Below are 17,724 nucleotides of genomic sequence, written 5' to 3'. Positions count from 1 at the left end.
GCTGGCTAGTCTAATATTAATATCCATCGATTTTGGGTGGCTGTCGCAAAAGGAACTCTATCCATCTCTTCTCCCATGAATTTAATTGTCCCCGGCAACATTCTGACACCCAGTTTAGCTAGCTTGGCTTCACAGTTTCTCTTATGATGAAGTATGCAGTGAAAATTCCTTGAAGCTTGAGGTTGCTGCTATGCCCTTTTGAAGTGCAAGCTCTCAATCTGTCCCATAGAACTGTACACTTGTATGCTGAAGGCCATTTGACAACTTGTTTCTAAAATGTTTAATTAACCCAGGCATGAATATGACAAACCTGTGATTACTCCATTTAACAAAGATGTCATGCTAATAAGATGCGATTGTCAAATACATTGGCCCACAATCAAAATTAGAGTCAAACACCTGGGGCCCATTTAATAAAACTTGTTAGGATAACAATCATTCTATTTGATTGGCTGATCATAAACTGAATTGCAATAGATACTGTACATTTGTTTTAATAAGCCCAGAACCTCTCTTTTCTCATCTCTCGTTGTCTTCAGTTTGCTTATCTGTGTATAACACACATTGTGGCATTTATCAGCTCTTTCTTTCATGACAAAATTTACTTTCTTTACAAGTCTCCTAACAAATTCATGTTAAGAAGCTCATTAAAATCAGAGCTCTTTAATACACTTGCTCCCTAACCCTTGGTACAGAGGCAACAAGTGCTGGTAACACTGAGGGGCAATGTGAAGACTTCATTTTTTTTTTTGTTGGGGGGGGACTCAAGGAAGTTTCTATATTTTGATATTGGCAGCCATTTATTGTGGACAAATGTGGGGGGAAATTAGCCAGCGTCCTGCCTTTCTCGCTGCAAAAAGAACTGGTATTTGTGCTAGTCTTGACCTTCTTATGAGCATGTGAATGTCCTCCCTGATAGACATTTTTTTTCTTTCATAATTTTTGCATTGCATATGTTTTCTCTTTTGGTGTATGGCACGAAACGTCCTTTGATAGGGGTGTGGCATCGATCCCGCTGCAATTCTATGCAACCACTGTTATTCTACCCCATCAGTCTCCTCTTCAGTCAGTGAATTTTTGTAAAAATCATTCAGAAGTGGCTTTATATCTTCATCTTCATTCCTCACTAGTCACGTGAAGATCAGATTCTCTCTTGCCACATACATAAACATCTTATCAATTTCCATTTGCAAAATTGATTCTAATTCTACCACTTCCATCTGCTTCCATCACCTTCAGTTTTTCGCTCCTTTCTTCTCAACTCTTCACTTTTAATAGGTAATAGTTTCTTTCACATCTTTAAATTGTTTTATCTGTCCTTTCAAAACTGGCTTCAGATGATGAAAACCTTGCCTCTGATCTTTTTGTTTGCTGGTTTCGCTGGGTAGCCGGCTTCAGCCTGCGGCCTTCTTGTTTTTGTTTTTCTTTTCCTTGAATTCCTTGAGGCTCAAGAAAATACTTCTTCACAATTTCCTTCTAAATCAAAACAATTATAAGGTTTCTTTCACATCTTTAAATTGTTTTATTTGTCCTTTCAAAACTGGCTTCAGATGATGAAAACCTTGCCTCTAATCTTTTTGTTTGCTGGTTTCGCTGGGTAGCCGGCTTCAGCCTGCGGTCTTTTTGTTTTTCTTTTCCTTGAATTCCTTGAGGCTCAAGAAAATACTTCTTCACAATTTCCTTCTAAATCAAAACAATTATAAGGATATGCCGGTATGGAAAATGGATGGTAATTTTGTGGATGTAAAGATTAAAAATGTGAAATTTCAGTAATTTTTGGTAAAGATTTATTACTGCATCACATAATTTACAAACCCAACGGTTTTAAAGATGCAAATTATTGGTTAACTAATGAGACCCTAGTGATGTGTGACTGACAGTCATATTTACCATTTTTTGTAGTGTAGGTAAGTATTCCAAAGAATAGTTTTAACAAGTATTTTACCTAACTTAATTGTTGAATCAACCAATTATTCCCTCTTGTGAGACATGATAAGAAAATATGGCAATGAATTATTCATGTGTTTGTCCATGGCCTTTTTCTAAGGGTCAAATCCCTCTTCACCTCCTGCAACTTCAGTTGCGTTGTCATTGACATATATCAGTGGTGAACAAGAACAACCAATATGGTATCACGGAGCTGAAATATGGGTTTGTCTTGCTTGCTCGTGTGGACCAATACTCGGAATGGTGCTCCTTTCTCACAAGCCCCATACTCATGCTTAGTCTCAAGTGTTTTTTGAGCAAAACAATATTGATACCATTCACAGGCCATTTCTTGAACCGCAAATTAGGTTGCCCGCTCATTCATGTTACAGCCGCTTCATTTGTGAGGAACACATTGGCATAACAATTAGTTCTATTTACAATTTTTATCAGCAGTTCTCTGCCAAGGAACAATTCCACATATGCTATTGGTGGGCTGTTTTTTGCAGGAACATTTATGGGTCAAACATTTCTTGGTAGAAACGATGCTCTCCCTGCTGGATCAGCCTCTGGTTCCGGTAGTTGAACCGGAACCCAATCAGAATCCCCATCATCACCTTTCCGGCGCTGCCGGACTGCAGGATGGTCTTCATGCGTTTTGCGAAAATGCACTTGATTGTGATGATAGACGCCAGAAGGCTTCCCACTGACATAGGAATGCTCATTAAATTGTCGCCTTAATATTGCTCTTTCCTAACCTTTCTTGCCCTGAACAAGGGTTTGCGTTCTTACTGTATCCCCTTTTCCAAGGGAGGTAGATCTTTGGCTGACTTGTAGTTGTCAGCTTGCTTTTGCACTTGTGGTTTTGTATGCTCTCACTCTCCAACTACTCTTGGTTCGAGCAGTTCAGCCATTGTTGGCAGGATTGTGTGAGTATGCCGATTCATTAGATGCTGGGCCAGTGCTCAACCCTTGGGATGGCGTATTCTGATAATGTAACAACGCTAGGTAGGGATCAGAATGTGATTTGTTAGTCTTCATCAGAATTCGCTTCACTGTTTTGACCGCTGACTCAGCTTTTCTACAATGGAGACATGTCACTGTCAGGCTGATCATCAACTTTGTGGGCTTTCTTTTTGTTCATTATGCATACATTGGCAAAATGGTTTGACTAACCAGATGCCTTGCATGTCTCTCCATAGGCTGGACACTGGCTTTTATCCCTAGTACTAGCATGTTGCTGATTGTCCTGTTTTCCCGGTCCTCTTCTGCTTGTTCTGGCTCTTATTTAGCTGCTCCCCCATGCTTTCCAAAGTACCTGGGGTTCTGCTTCACCTTATGGATGGCAGCTGCTGATCTGTTGCTGGTATCAGAGAAGGCTTTCAATAGGGAATTAGCTGTCTCTGCGCTCTTGTAAGGACGTTCATCAGGTAAATTGATAAATTTTTATTTTCAGGGGGTACTTTTCACAACTTGCTTCTTGAATCTGCAACATTGAATAAGCTATACTATTGCAACAAATTGGAATTCTGGGGCTCTTTTATGAGTTTGCAGGGCTGTTTTGAGCATTTCAGGGGCTCATTCGCCCCCAGCCCCTGTGTAAATTTTCCCTGGTGTCCAGTAAATATGATATGCATGGCATATCTACCACATGGAGCAGAAACAATCCCTCAACTCTGACAGATGATGTTTATACGCATTGTTGATGACCAACATTGCATGGTTGCATTTATCACTTTTGTTCTGATTTATTGTAAAATTGATAAAAGCTCAACAAACTACATTAATCATGAAATTGGTGAAGTCATTTTGACCACATATTTTTACGAGTAAAAAGATTTGGGAAAAGAACCACCCTTTCACCTCTCACCTTGCTCTTGAACATTTTTTTGTTAAGAATAAGAATACTACCCCTCCCCTCCTTTTGCTTCTTTAAAGGTCAAGTCCACCCCGGAAAACTGTTGATTTGAATAAATAGAGAAAAATCAAACTAGCATAATGGTAAAAATTTCATCAAAATCGGATATAAGATAAGAAAGGTATGGCATTCTAAAGTTTCGCTTATTTTTCACAAAACAGTGATATGCACGACTTAGTGGCATGCAAATGAGTCAGTCGATGATGTCCATCACTCACTACTTCTTTTGTTTTTTCATTGTTTGAATTATACAATATTTAATTTTTTACAGATTTGACAATTAGGACCAACATGACTGAACCATATAATATTAAACAATTTGAATTACACATGTTCAGGGAGGAATTAATCATTGTTTCACTTGACAATGAGGAGAAAATTAGAATATTCCATATTTCATATAATAAAATACAAAATAAATAGTAAGTGGATGATGTCATCAGTCTCCTCATTTGCATAACAACCAGGATGTGCATATAACTGTTTTGTGAAATTAAGCGAAAATTTTAAATGTCATAACTTTCTTATTTTACATCCGATTTCAATGAAATTTTCAGTGTTATTCTTGTTGGATTTTTCTCTTTTTATTCAAATCAACTCTTTGCTGGGGTGGACTTGTCCTTTAACCTAGTCTGTCACTAAATGATTCATTCTGACTTGTTCAAATGCGTACTCCAATAGACTAAGACATTGGCCTAATGCCATAGCATACCAATAATTGATTCCACTCTGTTGTCTGTTCTATTTTATTATCATGCTGCATGAGGGGCAGGGGGCTTGCAGTATTTAAGATGAGAGACTTGTGGCATCATGATGCAAAGGATATGTTTTCAAAGTGCATCACAAGATATCTGTAATAGATCCTAATAAAATAATTAGCCATGTAATAATGTCCATATGACCCACATACAGTACATGTGTTGCGGAAACTGTTGCCAGTTGTTTCTCAAATTTGCTGAAGGAAATTTGATACATATTGATCTCAATGCATGATCAGGATTTCCAATGTCACCCTTTATAGACGGGCAATATAATTGTTCAGGGTTCCCACAGTTATGGAAATCCTGGAAAAATTTGTGGTCATAGAAAGTCAGGGAATTCGGATAATTTGTGAAAAGTCGTGGAATTGCATTTACCTCTTGGCTATGGCAGTTTTCCATTTTGTCATGTCTTGCAACTCTCATACTCAGTGATCATACTTTGCTATTGTAATTGGTGATCATGATTTTCATTTTTCCCAGTTTTGTGACATCCCAAGTTCTACATAACTGCTCTGATGTCACGGGAAGTCATGGAAAGCAGCAATTTAGTCATGGAAAAGTTGTGGAATTCCGTTTTTAAATTTCTGTGGGAACCCTGTTGTTGTTTCTAATGATGGCTTAGAATATAAGATTATCATATGTAACGAGATCACATTGTAATTGATTAATTTCTATAATAATATTGTAATGTAAAAACGTGTTATTTCATTTCAAGATGGTGAAAGTCTATTAATCTTGACTACATTATAAAAGGACTAGTTTGAGCTATACTTTCAAAAGAGCTACTTCATGAAAGTAGTCTTATTGTTGTATCAAATATTTATTTGTATTTGCTTATTTGTGTTTAATACAATGCTTTAAAAGTAGTTTAGTTAAACTTTATTGAATCACTTTGTTTTTAACAAACAAGTGGTTTTCACAATCAAAATAAGAAGAAAATTAATTGATTTATAATGACATTATGTTGTTTTTTATTAATTTATTCAAGATAAATAAAGTTCCTAAAGCCTGGGTGACATATTGGTAAAGCTAAATCATTTTCTTACCAATGTGAGATGAAATTTATTTGTAGTAAAGAAATTAATGTGAAAAAGATGTGATTTAAAATAATAGTCCAGTATAATTGAATTTTTACCGAAACCCTAGACAGGGTTTAAATTAAGTTTGGGTGGTTGTAGTAAGATTTGCAAATGTTAAAAGCTAACAAATGTCCAAGCTTCTACCAACACCTATGGACAATCTCAAGCCAAGTGATCTGTCACAGGTCCCCCCCCCCCCCTCCTGTCATCTTGTGATCACTGGACTCGACCAAAGATCAGTGACGGTGAATATCAAGAGTTCCTATTTAGAGTTGGATAAATCACATAGAATTACTCACCTTTCTTTGCCAGAAATTCTTTCAAACTCGGTAATGAAGACATAATTCCATTCTATATTGACTCCTGTCTTGAAGGTTTGTTCAGCCAGAACATAATGGGATGGGTTTAATCAATCAGAGTATTACCAAGAGAAAGTCCATAGAATTGGACAAAAAATTGCATTCTAAATCAATAGAAAGGGAGAAGCTTGAACATCTTTTTATATATATATTATTTGATCATCCCCACCCAATCTTGAGATTGTGCCAAAATATTCCAGTGGTTAAAAAATATAATATGAACACTTAGTATGTTTTTACAAATCTCTTTATTATAATAAAGGGTTTTTTCAGTATATGAAAAGTACAACACCAGCAGAACTGCAGACTGTTGGGACAACAATCCATGTACATAAGACAAACAAGCAGCATTTAAAATTTCTACACCTTAGCTTTATTGCATGTTTAGCCTGAAACTCCATATACAGTTACACTTACTTTCTTATGCTTTTACAATTGTATACATCTTTTCCTATTTTCATTTTGTAATTTCTATAGAATATGTGTAAAGATAATAATGCTATTTTCCATGTTTAATAAATTATATTTCATCAAAACACTCATAAAAATTTCAATTTTATTTTTGTGAGTAATTTGTTTATTGTGCATATAAAGATTAATACACCACACACATATTTACATTTTGCCCATATCGTCGGCGTTCATTCGAACCGTCATATCAGTCAATTTTAGTATAAAAAAACAATTTTGAGATTTTTGCAGAAAATGAAAGTACATTTCCTATCCTTTTCCCAACTAAATTTCTAGGCAGCAATGTATTTTAGTTTCTGAGATATGTGGGGATTTTCATGGCGATGCCATGCAAATTGTTGATAAAATGCGCAAATCCCATATTAAACAAGTACCATAGCAAAGCAAATAACAGCTGCATGCACTTAATATGCAAATGCGCTGTCAGTCAAACCGTCGTATCAGCATTGCATTGAGTTTGCAGGTGAAAAAGAGATATGACGTTTTGACGCATTGAAATCATGGTCAGCGTTGTTGTATAGCCTATGGCGTTTTTGTACCTGGGGAAAATCTAAACCACTCAAACCAAAATTACAAGCATGTACATGTAGCTCTTTTGCGATATTTTCTCTGATCCTTGGTTTTTTTTTTGTAAAAAAAGATACCAATGTCAAGCAATTGTCTTGGTCTTTCTAACCATGTATTTTTATAGCAATGAATATGTTGTAAGGCTGGGGAACTAAGTGAAAATTACAGTGAACTTTGAAGTTGATTTTCACTGAAATGGGTTTGCACTGTCGTTTGTGTGATACAATGGTTCGGATGACCGCCAATGATACATAGTCTTTATCAATATCAACTGAATGTTGATAATGATAAGGATAATGATATGATCTTCTTTATATGAATTAAGGTAAAATAAAGCGTGAATTGCAACAGAATGAAACATTTGAATGATACAAGTTATCAGTAGATGAAAATTTGAATTTAAAAAATGGGAATACATGTTACAACTTACTTGTTTAGACAAGCGGCCATTCATGTTTCGCTCAAAGAACTCCATTGATAATCGCAAACTGTCACAACAAGTGAGTGGCATTATGCATTTCTTAGAATTTAATGCCATCTTATTGAAAAAGACTGAACAAATAAAGGATTTAATACATAGCAGTCTAAATATCAAGATTGATTGAGACAGTTACACAAACCACATGGTATTTACAATGCAAATGAAAACGTTTTTTTTTTTGCTTTTAAAACACAATTATTCAAGCTCTAAAAGCACTAATGACAATTTGATTGGTGGAAGACGGAAGGGTTATATTTTTACCATTAATTGCTTTGAGAAATATGTATCAATTCTCAACTCATTTTGCTCCTTGTTAAGGGTTACCAAAATACAACTGGTCATTGTATACTATTTATCACAACTTATTCTTTACAGTGAATTGATTATGAACTGTATGTGCCTGGTTGCTAATGTTTGAAAATGTACAATTTTCACACATTGGGACATACAGTCAATCTCAAAAGTTGGTGAACCCCACCAAAAAAGCACTCATTCATGCTGAGTGTTGAATTTAGACAAAAAGCACTATTATGTTTGGCGAACCCAGAGAAACAAACTTAATTGAATGTAATATTTTATCACCTGACTTCACAATTAAATGTCTATAATATGGTAGAAAGTGAACAATTTATATTTGTTCATTTTCTGGTGAGGTTCACTAACTTTTGAGCACCTTTGTATATCCATATACTAGTAATGTTATGCATGAAAAAAGCAATGCTTTTAATGGTTTAACTTCTACTCCTTTATTTAGGGTGGGCATTAGTAGTAAATATTTGATAATTCATAAGCACATATCTTTTGTCGTATTGAAGAACACATTCTTTCTTCTTGACTCTTTCCTGTAAAATTGGTTATCCTGTACAAACCATTTTTTGTAATGAATTTACAATTAACATAGATGGTGTGAATGTAAAAAAAGAAAACTCTGATGTTAGTCATTTTGAGTTTTTGTCAATTATACTTAAGTTCCTATTTTATTATTTCATAAATCTTATTTGGGTTAGAATAAGGTGAATTGCTTCTTTTAATCAAATTTACCATGAAACAAGCAATTATATAATGTCATCAAGAATTATCGGTAAAATTAAAAATTATTATGATCTTATTCTTTTGAATTGATAACATCATAAAGCAATATCTAATATCGGATGTTCTCTAATTTCTGTTCATACTGCCTTATAAGTCATAATCATACATTTTAAATGCCCATTTTTATTTAATATTTTTTGGGGGCAGAAAGCAGTGAGTAAAAGCCTTTGCTGCTAGTTTATTGCAGAACAACTGCAAATCACAAAAATGCATTTTATAAATTGTTGTATAAAGTTATGAAATGTGGATCTGTTTGCTAGAAAAAAAAAGAATATTTCAATTGTTCCTGATAGTTTTCCATATATCTATTTTGTTTTGTTGCTATGAAATAGGGATCAGTCTTTCTGCCAAAGTTATATTTTTTTGCCTACAATTTTAAAGTCACCTTTTTTCCTGGAAGACTGAATTTTGTTTTACAAATACTATATACAACATATTTTATTGATTAGTTTCAAACTTTTAAACCAAGTTTGTGATATTGCTCTCTTATATATTTGCATTTTTATTTTCTGGTTTCATTCTAGCTTTTTTTTTTTGGTGTGTGCAACCATCATGCATTCATTTGGCATGTGATTCTTTATGATTATCATAAATATTCCTCCTAATGAATTTTGTTATTTGCAATATATTTTGCTTATACCAGTGCATGGAAATCTGTAAGCACTTATATCTGCCAGCAAAATATGTTCATACCTTACGAGTGATCATTCTTGAAGATATGAAAATTAATATGGCTACAAATTATCCCACATAGCAAAACTGTCTATATCCCTTTTGCAAAGGCAGTCAAACCTTCGTCCTTCCTTTTGCTCTAATGCTTAACTGGTAAGCATCAACTTTGGTCAGAGCTTTTGATGTTGGAGCAAATTTTGCAGAATATTTATTATTGAATGTCATGCTTTGAGGCTGTAGGAACAACCACAGCTACTGTTACTATGGCATATATCATGGAGCCATATGTCACAGAGTAATTGTTGATGAACTGGGGTGCTGGGAGCCATCTTTCCTGCAAGACATCTCTAACAAGAACTAAAAGGATGGACTGCTTGTGGTTACTGGTCCTTATTGAGATCTGGAAGTCTTGATGCTCTTCTGTCTGGTGAAACATGAGTCTTGCTGTAAGCTATCATGGCATGATCAAAACCCATGGCTACCAACATAGCGGAGAAGACCATTGTTGCTATGAGAAACATTGAGAAGAAACCAACCTCTGACATCCACTGCATAGGGAGGAATGATACAAAAATATAAAGGTTTCTCGGAGACAATTCAGGATAAAAGTGAATAAGAAACATTTAAAAATTGTTAGAGAGGAACAATGATTTAGAGGGAAATACATGAGTATAAAAGAAATAAGAGGAGAAATTTAAGAAAATAGAATTAAATGAATAAGTGTTTAGTACCGCAAAATTGTAAAATAGCCTTAAAACAGACATACTGAAGCTCTTTGACATGCACTCATTTGAATAGAAAAAATAGAATTGGAGGCAAAACATGAGATTGGGATAAAGAGAGCATGAAAAGAAAAAGAATTAAGTGTGTATCAGAGATGACAGTGGTGAAGAAAACTGAAGAGGTTTATTTATAGGGGATAAGAGAGGAATATTTCGATGAGAAATTTCTATAGTATTGAAAGAGCAAACAAGCAAATAATAATTTTTTGATGTATTCTTCTTTCAAGTCTTCTATTCTATGTAATGCTGCTCTTTGGCGATTAATTGTGAAATATTTAGAGTCCGGTGAAAGATTATCAATTTTTTTCACCAAATTTCAAGACTCTTTCACATAATATATACACTTTGATACATTTAGTTCACTGCATCAGAAGCTCCAAAATTATAAGCCCACATTGATATGGTTCTACCAAGGTGGGTCTTTGAGGGTATTTTCTTCTCCAAGAGCAGAACATGACTTATTGTTGAATTTATGCTTCTCAAGAAACTTAAAATTAATCTGAAATAACATTAATAATGTTGCATATGATTTATAGGACTTGTACTCACCAAACCAATCAATGAAAACAAGACAATACAGGCTACAACTCCTATTTTTACATACATCCTTGGTTTAGTGGTCAGTAATGAAATGGAAATCGATGTCCAGTAGACTGAGTAGTTGGTCAGACTTATCCAACAGTTAGAAATAATTGCTGAAATGCAGCAAATCAGATGACCTGTATAATGTGAGAGAGAAGACAAGAAATCTTGTTCTTGAGACTGTATGAAGTAATATCAAAGAACTGAAGACAAGAGTAAATACAAGTGAAAAAAAATGCAATAGAAGAACACATCAATATCCCTTATACATACAGTCTACGTGTTGATATGTAAGGGAAGAATAAAATGTAAGAAAAAAATGCTTGGTTTATGATTATGTATCAAGTTTGTAGCGAAAATTGAAATTGGTTTCCCAGTCTTTCATGATGTAATTATCATGATTAGGTCAAGAGAAAATGTATTGTGAGAAAGCTTGTTTTTTAGTAAATGAGATTAGACCTTGACACGGGGGGGGGGGGGGTGGAATGGAGATTAAGGACACAGTGTAGTCTGCTGTGCAAACCCTTCACTCGAGTTATGGGTCTGAATTGCAGCCTACTCATGCCTTGTGCCTTGTGTACTGAAGGCCCTCTCGCCCAGGGTCCGCTTCATCTTTCGAAGTTGGGCACAAATTGAAACAGCAAGTTTTGTATGTGCTGGTCTTTGCATGGAGACACACTTGTTGATCAAAGTTTCAATCAGGGTCTGTGCCTGCAGACTAGACACGGTGTATTGATAAATTTGAATTAGTGGAAGGTAGAATGGGAAGTTAAATTTCGTCAAGAAAAATGCATTATTCTTAAGATCAAAATTCAATTAATAAATATCTGAGGACAAAATGACAAGATTCCTACTTCCAAAATTATTATAGTGAAGTTACACGAATATGATAGCTCAATTGTTTTCTGAAATAGCAACATTCTGAAGCCCATGTACTGTCACCCAAGGCATAGATATATCAAAACATGGGGTTCTTGCTGGTGGGTATTAATTCATCTCCAGACTGTTGATTACGCCCCATTGAGAAGGGAATTTCTGCTTGTTACTTTGGAAAATGATTAGAGATGTGGAAGGGCAAGAAGAGTAGAATTATCAGAGTGGGGGTACTGCACAGGAAGATTCAGTATACACACAAAAATGTAATTATGGAAGATCTGTGAGGGAGAGTTCATTTAAAAAAAAAACTTTTATTAATTATTAAATCTTTTTGCCCATTTAGGCTTCATGAGTGGGTTAAACAATTGTTATTAATGGAAGGGAAGAATATGCACCGATTTATGGCTTTCAACCTCCCCACATTAAGCGGAAATCTTAAGCTAATTCGGACATTGACATTCCTGATGCTCTTCCACACTAAAACAAGTAAACATCCAGCTTGATGATAAACCTCTAAAAAAACTTCCCCCAAATTGAGGTTTTTCAATTCTCTAGTCTTGGCCAGAAATATAGTTGCACATCATACTGGACATTTGGGGGAACAATAAGTTTGAAATATATATCATTATAAAATGTTCATATCTTACAAAGATGTGTGCCAATGCTTATTGAATTTATTTTCATTAAAAAAGAACAACAGTATTCATATGTTTAAATCAATTCTTTACATTTTTTTAAAAGATAAGTAGGTTTTTATTTTTAAAAGATTTCTTGTTACACAGTCAATTTTGGAGTAAAAGCAAATTATTTTTTCTTTGCCGAAAAGTACCAAGGATATGATTTTTAGTAAGGAAGTAAATGTAGTTCAAGCCATGAAGTGGCTGTAATTAGCAAAGGTTTTAAGTCTTCATCAAAGGTTTAAAGAAATTGATCTATCATTTAGTTTCAGGAAACTTTAGTACAAAAATCTAGTTATAAATTTATAATATACAGAAGAGCTGTGATGGGAAGTTCATTTTTTTTTTTACTCATTAAGTCTTTTTGCCCATTCAGGCTTCATGAGTGGGTTAAACAATTGTAATTAACAGAATAGAAGAGTATGCACCGATTCATGGCTTTCAACCTCCCCACATTAAGCGGAAATCTTAAGCTAATTCGGACATTGACATTCCCGTTGCTCTTCCACATTAAAACAAGTAAACATCCAGCTAGAAAATAAACCTCTAATTCTAAACTTTACTGAGTTTTTTTAGTTTTTCAATCTTCTTGTCTTGGTCAGAAATGTAGATGAACATCATACTAGACATTACTAGGGAAAAATTAAGATCCAAAATATGTACCATTATAAAATGTTCATATCTAACAAAGATGTGAGTGAATGCAGATTAAATATATTTTCAATAAAAAAAAACAACTTTGCTTTTTCAGCCAATTATTGCAATATTTTTTTTAGTTTGCCAGTTATGAATAAAGCAGCATTTTGATGCTTTCAGTTATGGATTTATAGCAAATAATGTAGTTTTATTTGCCTACAAGTACCAAGGATATTATTTGAAGAAAGTTTAATATAGATCAAGCCAGGAAGTGGCTATAATTTAATCTTCATCAAAGGTTTGAAAAATTTATCCTTTAATTTCAATTGCTCCTATTAAAATTTATTTCTGTTGAAAACTCTTTATTTTCTTATATTCTGATATTCAGACAAAGTATGCTTGGTGGGAGGATAATTAAAGATAAATTAATGTTTTTGCAGTGAATACTGATTTCATCTGAAATTCTGTAAGACTAAGGTTGAATAATAAAAAAAACTTTTTGAAAAATTTTTAGGCTTAATCTTTTAAAGAAATGTATATCGTTAAAAGTGATTAGGATTCTTTGTTATACACAGATCCAGATATGAAACTAATTGATATATGCTGACATCATAAAGAAGTGAGGTCTGATCAAAGACTAAGTAACCAATTCAAAACATGATCTATGATAGGAGTCGTCTGACTACTAAGGTAGGGTGTCTGTATATAAATAGAACATTTGAAATCGGAACTCCATGTTGCTCTATTCTAGATGCACAAATTGGAATACCTTCTGGTGCATCTTAACCATTTGGTTTCTGTCACAGTCCCTATAGTCAACCAACTTTATTAGTATAAAGCATGCTTGGAATCGTTTGGTGACATTCAACAACAAAAAAATAAAAATTGCGAAGGATTAATTGATCTGTTGACTACCTTTAATCATCTATTGTAAAAGATTTTGAAATTCATATTTTGCCATGAGTATAGATTAGAGCACACAAGAGATAACAATCAACAATTTTCTTTTTAAAAAACCTGAAAGGATAATATCTGTGAAATGTATCAAACATTTCTTGTGAGATGTCCAACAAATTGATAATTTCTAAGAGTGCATAAAGTAAAGTGGTGCAGATATTTCTTTTGATGTTATCAGAATCTCATTACGATTACCCATAACAACTCTCTACTTGTCCTTTTCTATGTGAAATTTTTAAATCCTTTTAAAAAGTTTTTTTTTTGGTAAGCTTGAAAACTCCATTCTTTCATCTTCCTTTCCCTGTGTTAGGGTTAGATCAATGTCATTTGTAAAATACTTGAGTTTGATCTATGAAGGATGTGGTATGGCTTCTGTCTGTCAGCGAGGGACATGTGGTTAATTGGGGTAAACATGGTCAACTGAAGTGAATAATAAGCATTTCTAATTAGAATAAGACAAAAAGGAAGTTTTAAGCTTGTTCTGAGGCAGCGTCCTTTATTCATGCCCATCTTATCCTCTGTTTGGAAGGAAATAGAAAGAATGAATGAGGAATATAAACCATCTTTCATCCTAAGTTTTATAATGTTTGATTGTAAAGTTTTTTCAATAAAATATTTGTTATGTCCACAAATTAATAACAAAAAACAGCACAATTTAACAACTATACATGAAAACCTGAGAAACAAAAGTCAAATGCTGGCAAATATCTTCCAGTCTGCCAGTTTATATTATCAAATATCCCAAAATGTTCTGATAATATTCATGATTTTCATATAATCTGCTGGTATAAATTAGTAAATATCCCCAAAAGTTCTGATAACATTCCTGACTTTCATTATGATTGAAATTTGAGAAACCAGATGTGGTTTGATCTTACTCTAAAATTGTTCTCAGATAGATTATTATGCAGTTCATCTACCTCATAATGTCAAAGAGTTGTACTATCAACACTACTGTAGGCCTATAGATAATACTGGCACCATGAGTGAAGATGATCTCTTCAGTATCAAATGATCCTCCTTCACTGGCCATGATTGTAATGAAGTATCCAGCTTATCATAACATCTACTTGTCATCTGTCATATGTTATCATTCTCTAAACACTATCTATTTCAATTGTAAATGAATACCTCTTAACACCAGTGATCAAAGACCCATGTGTTGGGTTTAGCCTACGTAGTTTGTCATTGGATGCAACATAAGTCAGTGTAACTGTACAAGTAGATGAAGTTTCAAAATGATGTATGATTATGGCAACCTTTTTTCCAGTAATTTACATACATTGGGTAACTTTTCATTGACTACTGAGCCCTTTTTGCTATGGTATTGTCAATAAAGCAAAGTTGCCATAAACCGTCCTGGAAAATTCTTTTTTTAATGGGCATCAGATCCATGGACATGATAAAATGTTATTTGAAAGGGAATAAAATTTGTCATATCTCAATTTAATAAGTCAGCAGTATGCAAATAATATACATCAGAGGTATTGGTAAGAATTACATGCGCAAGGTACTTCTGGAACAATTCTAACAATTGGCGTTTCTAATGTAACAAGTATGGGCAATTCTAATGCCTGAAGAAAATTATGATATGTTTTATAAGATAGTATTGTAGTTCCTTTGTCCTGTTTCATAAACACTTGTTATAATAAAACATGGCACGATTTCTATAACCAATTTTCCATCAGCCAACCAGGTTTGAAGGATTTCAGTAGCTTTTAAATGTTATTGTAGATTTTGTTGTTATAACAATGTTTTGAAATGAACCATCTATTGTTTAATATATCATCCTCAAAACCATGACCGGTCAATAGAAGTAGTCATTGTTACCAATCATGAGCAAATATGACTCTTAGCTAAAATGAATAATTGGTCATGTGATGGATTTTAGCCAATCATCTTATTAGGCTCTACATCACCGTTTCATAATGTTCTCTACTTCCTGGTGATATAATTCTTCCATTTGTCTCTGTGGCATATAAATTACATCTCACACATGAATCAGAATTAAAGGTCGTTTTTTTTATCCTATAAGGATTCGTTCTTTATGTAAGCTTGACTATGTTTATATCTTCATAAGATATCAGTTTCTGTGATATGTTCAGTTATATGAAAGCAAAATATTCAAGAGCCTACTACTGAATGTCTGGATCATACCAAATAGATCAACATAGATTAAACACAATATTCATGTTGTTAAATCATTTCAAATACAAGCTTAAGAAAGTTTTAAAACTACACAGGATTGGTGATTGCAGCAATTCAATTTCTCATATCTTCAAAAGAATATATTTCTAGATGTGTAACAAAGTAATTTACAGAATTGTAAGGTTTGTAAAAAAAAAAATTTTACCTGCAAGATAGCTTGACTAAATCCCCAAATTAAGTGATCCACAAAGAAGAAATCTCAACAACCTGACCTCAATCCCATTGGATACACAAGAGAGTGTTGCAAAAAAGAATAGAAATCCAAATTAAGTTCCCTAGTAGATTCACAGCAAGAGCATTGTCTGAGGACAGGTCCAATTAATCAATTCCTGTCTAATAGGTGCTGGTCCATTGATCGAGATAGACAGTAATTGTTTCGGCTGCCTGCAGTTTGTTTGACGTGTACACAAACAAAACACAACCCTCACTTCCAAGTTGATGGTAGAAGAATTACCTCCTCACTGGGCTGGAGTAGTTGCACCCCACATGGGTATAATCTGTAGGATAATGTTGCCTAGCGATAGTCTTAGGGAGGACGTGTTGGATGTAGGTGCTAGTATGGAGGGAGTTAGCCCATTTACTCTTGACTTTGGATCTTAAAGGAATGGCCCTATTGAAATGGATTTTAGTTTCTTGGCAGAACAAAATATATATTATTGAAAGCTCATTGAGTACTAATGTCAGGGATGATCATGATTCACAAGCAGGTATAATCAATTCAAAGTTAGATCAAATCAAATGGAATGGGATATGATTAGATTATAGCTTTATTATATTTATTGTAGCTGTGAGTGAATCATCCCCAGGTGGTAGGAGTCAAAGGGTTAGATTCCATTTTACTATTGTATAGGACTTTTACTTTTACTTACTGCAAAGTATATAAACAAAAGTACAGGAAAAACTTTATGACAAAGTTCCTTTTCCATTAAAGAAATTCATGGAATCCATTTTCTTTAGTGGTTATAATCTTCTAAGACATCCAGTATTTAAATAATAACAACAAAGTTTACATCCGAGTGAATGTGTTGTTTTATCAAACGATATGAGGTTCCTGAGAACATGCATTAACCCCCAGTTTCATGCAAGCCAAAACCATAAATGACTTTATCATGTGTCCAGTATTAATGGGGTTAACCAAGTAGGGTTGTCCCAAGGAGGTGACGGCAAACCAAGCCTGGATTTGGCGAGACTTGACTGGCTGGAATGTAAGGTATGAGAGTTATGCTACGATGCAAGTTCAAACTGATGGTAGGCCTCAGTCAAGCCCATGTTACTACAAATCAAAAACAATGTCATCTTAAAATGAAGTCTGTTGGACTTGGTCATAGAAGCGATGGAGCTACTGGGGAGGGGGAACACCCCTGAGAAAAGTTTTGTTAAAGAAAATCAATCTTTTCCATAGATCTCTTGCCATAAATGTATATGTAGGTAATTCAATGAGAGGAAAATGTCTGAAGTCTCTAATGGGGAAAAGACGTCCTGATATGTTTTTTTTTTCATGCAAAATACATGTTTGGATTTTTGCCAATGCCTGCCCAACTTCTTGGATTCCATATTCCTTCATTTGCACCACAAGAACTGCCATGTTGTCCCGTTTAGCTTAGTTATACCATGGACCATCAGTCATCCAGTTCACTTTAAATGTTAGGATAAATATTTGTAAGCCATCATGAATTATTG

General features: G+C 34.1%; 1 protein-coding gene and 1 long non-coding RNA gene across 2 annotated transcripts in view; one reads left to right on the top strand and one right to left on the bottom strand.

Annotated features, from left to right (window-relative positions):
- LOC129266027 (EF-hand calcium-binding domain-containing protein 11-like) overlaps positions 1-17,724 on the top strand; it is an 81,047-nt gene that overhangs the window by 57,418 nt on the left and 5,905 nt on the right. The gene's annotated exons all lie outside the window — the stretch shown is intronic.
- On the bottom strand, positions 6,273-16,604 carry LOC129266031 (uncharacterized). Its single transcript, XR_008585027.2, has 3 exons — positions 16,190-16,604; positions 10,658-10,827; positions 6,273-9,874 (listed from the first exon to the last, which is right to left on the bottom strand). It is a non-coding gene; the product is annotated as an uncharacterized LOC129266031 (long non-coding RNA).

The sequence above is a fragment of the Lytechinus pictus genome, chromosome 7 (assembly GCF_037042905.1).
Source record: "Lytechinus pictus isolate F3 Inbred chromosome 7, Lp3.0, whole genome shotgun sequence".
NCBI lineage: Eukaryota > Metazoa > Echinodermata > Echinoidea > Temnopleuroida > Toxopneustidae > Lytechinus > Lytechinus pictus.
Note: the sequence above shows the minus strand (reverse complement) of the source record. Positions and strands in the feature narration are given on the sequence as shown.